The sequence below is a fragment of the Stegodyphus dumicola genome, chromosome 11 (assembly GCF_044657685.1).
Source record: "Stegodyphus dumicola isolate Sdum_Otavi_A_Nest chromosome 11, ASM4465768v1".
In the NCBI taxonomy this organism is placed as follows: Eukaryota; Metazoa; Arthropoda; class Arachnida; order Araneae; family Eresidae; genus Stegodyphus; species Stegodyphus dumicola.
The window spans coordinates 90,354,468-90,360,467 of NC_140778.1; positions in this window are offsets into that span (position 1 = coordinate 90,354,468).

The following is a 6,000-nucleotide window of genomic DNA, read 5'->3' on the forward strand; positions in this document are numbered from 1 at the left end:
TGACCATATTCTAAAAAAGTTAATAAACTCAAAATGATGTGAAAGTATAGCCCATGCCACGAAAATCGCTGAAGTATTATTTCTGAGTGGTAAAGCAGATGTATATATCTGAGTGCATTTTTGTATCTAAAATAAAATCTGTTATTAGTTGCTGATAAAAAAGTAAGAAAACAATTTTTATGGATAAAAATTTATGTAGCTGAGTATTGAAAGTCTGATACTTCATCGACACTGAAATAACAATTTATATATTGTATAAAAGTGAAAAAAAAGTGTTGTTTTTTGAAAACTTCAAAAATCTGAATAATTTTCAGAACATAATCTTAAAAGAAATTAAGAATATACTGTTTCTTAGAAGTTATTTTTTTATATTTATATACCATATACTTTATGTACAGATCAAGCATGCCCAAACTGAGACTCGGAATTCATAATTTACTCATGTTGTATTCATAATTTACTCACATAATAAGCAACTCACGTTGTTTTGCTTTTGAAGCATAATTGTCATTTAAAACAGAATTTGTGTCTTTTTAATAATTACTAATTTAATTTTTTGAAATCGCGTTGTGTGTATAATAATTTCAAACTATACCTTATTTGCTAATCTCTGATAAGTAAAAACAAAAGTCAAACAGTACCATATCTGTAACTACCATGTTGATATTACTGTTGAAATGTGTAGTGGTCATCAGCATAGCAGAAAAGATAAATGTTTCTTATCCTGGTAGCACCTGCATTCATAATGTACTTCAAATCGTACTGAATGCCCTATAAATATCTGTACTGTGATTTGCATTAGGAAATACAAAACATATCTAATGATCCAAATTTCCAACGAATTAGTTGTTATGAGATGCAGTAGTGAGGTTTGATCCCTATATTGATCCTGAAGTGGGCTCATGGCCCACGCAGTAGCAAAATACTAACTATACTCTTCTATAATCCCAATAGTTTGACAGCTTACAGTCTCATTTCCCTCTTTTTTTTTTTTTTTTTCATGCTTTTTACCATTACCATGAGGAGATTGTATAGATTAAGAGTCGAGTAAAAATCTATAGTTCTGTATTTTCCAATTACTGCTTTATTTTTACATTATTGTAAACAGCAGTATGTTGCTTCTCTTATTTTCAGTTTACTGCTATTAAAATCCGTTTTTAAGTATAACCAAAAAAGAAAATCTGAAGGAAAAGCTTTATTTATTAGCTATAAAAAAGTATAGAAAAGTTTACAATTTGTACATCCAAGGAATATTCTTCCTCGGATACTGAGCAAAAGCAGTAACAGTTATTTTTGTACTGTTCTGTTATCAAGAGATTGGACTCAGAAATGTATGAACGTGTGTTGGTATGTATGTGCTTATATGTGTATTTGTATGCACACATGTATTTGTACTTATGCATACAATGAACACATACATGCATGCATAAACGCATACATACATTTCTGAACTTGATCCCGATAACAGAACAGTACCGCTATTTCTTTATTTATGTAAGTAAGCATTATTGTTGAAATAAGAAACCCTTGGCAATTTACTTAAAATATTTCTTTTTTTATTGAAAAGCTTTGCTAATTTTGAAACATGATAAACACCTAATTGTGTTTCTTGAATATTTCTGAATTGTAACATGCAGTTCTTACTGACATGATGTCTGATGACTTTGAAACAGAATTAGCTAATATAGGAATATAACTGCCTATGCAAATATTCTTAAATCTTTGTGACACTTGTCCAGTCTTTATGAATCAACATGTGCAAAAGATCATTAAACACCAACAGGTGGTTTCTGCAGTTGGTTGCATAGTATGATTTTTACTGTTTTCAACTCTTCTTAATTTTTAGTATCTACTCAACATTTTGTGAACTTATAAGTTCTGTGCAATAAAACATTTGTGAATTTATTTTTCTTTTTGGTCAAACTAAAGTTGTAACCTGGAAAATGATAATACAGTGTGCAGGTTTTGACAACATAAATGTTACAGTAGCATGACTGATCTGAGAATACAAAGGAAGTACAGTACTTCATGGCCTTCCCTTTCACAAGAAACACAAAAATACTTCCTACCTACACATTTTAGATGAATATTTATGATGGTAATGTGTTTTTGAATGAAGATTAAAAGGATATTACTTTGATTCAACAATTGTAAAAGTATCTGAAAGGCATGGCTTTAATTATAATAAATACTATAGCATAGATGTATTAAAAATAACAAAACAACCTATTCTGCCCCATGCATCTCTTTCGCCATTGCTAGAAAATCCTTCCCCCCTCTCCAACTCTTCAAAAATGCATATACATTTATTTAGATTCAGACTATGTTTCAACTTGTTTTATAAATTAAATAACAAAAGTGTAGAAAATGTTGATAAGGGCCAAAACTTGAACAAAAGTAGATTTTGATATTCATGAACTAAAACTAAATACTTATATATACATATAAATAAAGGGCTGACCATATTCTTTTCCCTGAAGCCCCCTTCATTGAAAATATCTGTTGTAGAAGATATATCAAGATAGGAGATGAAAGAAATTTGTTTAAAAAGTAACATATTTTTCAAATCAAGTTGAATGTTTACCTCATAAAAGCATTCAAGGTATGGCTGCTATGAAATATATACCTGGCTAAAGGGTTTTTTTCTAAGGATCATTAATATGTATGTATGTTAATTTTTTCACCACTGGGAAGTGAATGTTTTATCAAGTGAAGTATATTTTGAAAAATATTTTAGCTAATGGAGATCAATTTCATAAAATATTTAGAAAGTTTCAATTAGGCATTAGCAGTCGTTACCTGTTATATACAGTGATGAAATTATATTACTGGATATTCAGTAATGATTATTAACTTGTTTAATTATTAGTACACATTCAGTGTATGTGACACCATAAATACTGGATCAAAGTATCACAAATAACAATCATGGTAATACAGTAAATTTTAACTTCTCTTGAAATCAGTAATCTATATTCGTAACATGTAATACATTGTAGCATTTAATGGTGTTAAAATTAACCAGCTCTATTTTCTAACAATAATGATGTTGGTACCGTTATAAAGGACTCGATTTAAAATATTGGAGGCCATCTGATGCTTCAAATGTGGCAGATGTCACTAATGCATGTTAATGATATTATGCATGTACCGTATATACCCGCGTATGAGTCGTGATATTTTAGACAAAAAAAAGACTTCAAAGTTGGGGCTCGACTTATACGTGGGGCCATAAAAAATTAAAAGAATCGGTAGTTCAAAAATTTCTTTATATAATGCAGTTGTTTTCTTCCCGCGCTCAAATTGGACGACTTATCAAATAAACCACTTACTTGAAGTAATTTCATGACTTAAATAATGTGAAGAACTAATCACAGAGTTTCATACTTTAACTAGAGTACGTTTTGATTAAACCAAAGAATTTTCGGCCCCCGAACAACCGATCAATATCGAGCAATAAAAAGGTTTCGCCAACACATCAAGAAAAGAGAAATGCAGATAGTCATTTTTAAAGATCGCCCGTTGATCATTTTTAAAAGAAAAACTGTACCGAAAAACGTTGTGTTTCCATCAGGTGTGCTGGGTTCGCGCACATGAAAAGGGATGGATGGATGCTGACGGAACAGTCGATTGGCTTAAAAATGTGTGGCATAAAAGACCGGGAGCAGCTTTCAAAAAGCCTTAGCTTTTAGTATACGATTCTTTTTGTGGAAACTTTTCTGAAAAGTGACAAAACACCTAAAACCGACTGTAGCCGTAATTCCGGGAGGATTAACATCCGTCATTCAACCCCTAGATGTCTGCCTCAATAAGCCCTTCAAAGTAAATGTTAGAAAATATTCGGCAGAGTGGATTACTTCCGGTCGACCAACATTTACAAAGGGAGGCAACATTAAAAAGCCCGATATTACATTAATTGCTCAGTGGGTTAAAGGTGCTTGGAACGAAATACCCTCTGAAACGATTATAAAATCATTTAAAAAATGCTGTATTAGCAACGAACTAGACGGCACGGAAGATTATGCTGTTTTTGAAAGTGAAAATGATGACGAAGGCTCTAGTAGTGATTGTAACAATACAGAGTTCGAGACTGAAAATATGTATGATGACGAGCCAATGACAACAGAAGAGCTTTTTTTCCTCAGATGATTTTGAATAAATGTAGTACTTAAAAAAATTTTTTTGAGGTTTCTCGATCGATTTCGGAAGTGGGGGGTCGATTTATATGCGGGTTTCTTATTTTCTATGAATTTTTTATGTCGAAGTGGGGGGTCGACTTATACGCGAGTATATATGGTAAATAATGTACAGTACATTCACATATAAAGTATTTTGTGAAACAGCCTTATATTATTTAACAATTTTAATTTATTGTTATTTAAAGGAAAAAATATGTCACCTTTTTGAATGTTTTGTTCTTGTGGTTTCAGTTTATTATCTACTGTATTAAATATAAACTTACACATTTTTAAAACTTTTTTTTTTTTTTTTATCTGAAAGAAACAGAAAATGTGAAGTACTTTAAAATACATACTGAATTTGTGCTAAACTTTCATCAAGTTACAGATATGTGACAGTTTAATGCAATTAAATTGTTTATCAATTCAACAAGGAAGTCTATGAATAAAATATAAAATTAAAAAACTTTTTTTCAACTGTGAAAGAAATAATTTTGTCTAATGAATCTTCCTTTGGTATTTATATATTAAAACCATCTTAAAAGTTAATTTTGAATTGTTTAAGAAATCATGTTATTTTGCTTTTCGTAATTTATTATATAAAAGTTTAAAAAGATAGCAGTTCTTTTTATATTTTATATCTCTATAATTAAATAGTCATCAATTAAAATTTTAAAAAATGCTTAAGTAAGTAGAATATTTTAAAAAAAATGGTCAGTTGAAAAAGGGACATTGATATAGTTTTGATTAGTCTTTATTCAAAAATATCACTGCCCTGCAAGAGATAAAAATGCAAATTCTGATAAAAAGCTGAAATACAAATTTTGACATTTCATACCTACTTCTTGTAGTTTTTCTAAGTAGCCCACCAGCGACCAAGTGAATAAGAAAGCTGAATATTGTTAGTTTGACTCATGTTCAAATCCCATTGAGCAGGCTGACTGCATGAGTGTTTGGATGGCTTTCCATATGAAACATAAATACAAACCAGTTTCCTCTAGAAAGTCCTCCACAAAGATATATGTCTCCTTGAGCAGATATTCTCATGCGTTTTGCTTTAATAAATTAATCTGACCTAATCCTGATTATCAGTATACCCCTAAAGAGACTGAAATCTCAAGCATACCTGAATTATGTAGATGTTTGTGTTTTCCATACTATAAAAAAAATCTACCAGTGGCGAAATCCCTAAATACGGATGCTTCATGTCTGTGTAAATGGGCTGGTTGCATAAGAGTTTTTGTCGTTTTTGGACATGTTTAACGTAATAGAAGCCAGCTAATCTTAAGAAAGTTCTCCACAAAAGTACCCAAGTCTGTGGTATTAATAATGAATTATCACTTTTTTTTTTTTTTTTTTTTTTTTTTTTTTTAGAGTTAAAACTATTCTGCCTCTTTTAACTATTGCCTATATATGTGTGTATGTATCATGCCCTCAGACATATTTTGATTTTGTATCCTATGACATGCAGAACAGCAAAGTTCTTTAATATATCAAAATACATTAAAAATCTTGTGTCATTACCAAACTAAATTTAGTGACAGCCTGCTCATTGAAAATTTTTTGTTATTACCAGGTAGATTCTTTAAACAATCTCTGAAAACAATACATTATCACTTGTGAAATGTCGTGTTACATAGTTTACTGCCATATGAATTTTTTTTTTTTTTTTTTGCGGAATTTTGTATAATCTTTGCTTTATTTTCTCATATAACAGCATTAGTGCTATGTATTAAACAATGTTTATTGCTTGCATATTGAAATCTTGCTTTCTCTTTTGAAATCATACACACTGGAAAGGAATGGAACATAGGGAACACAC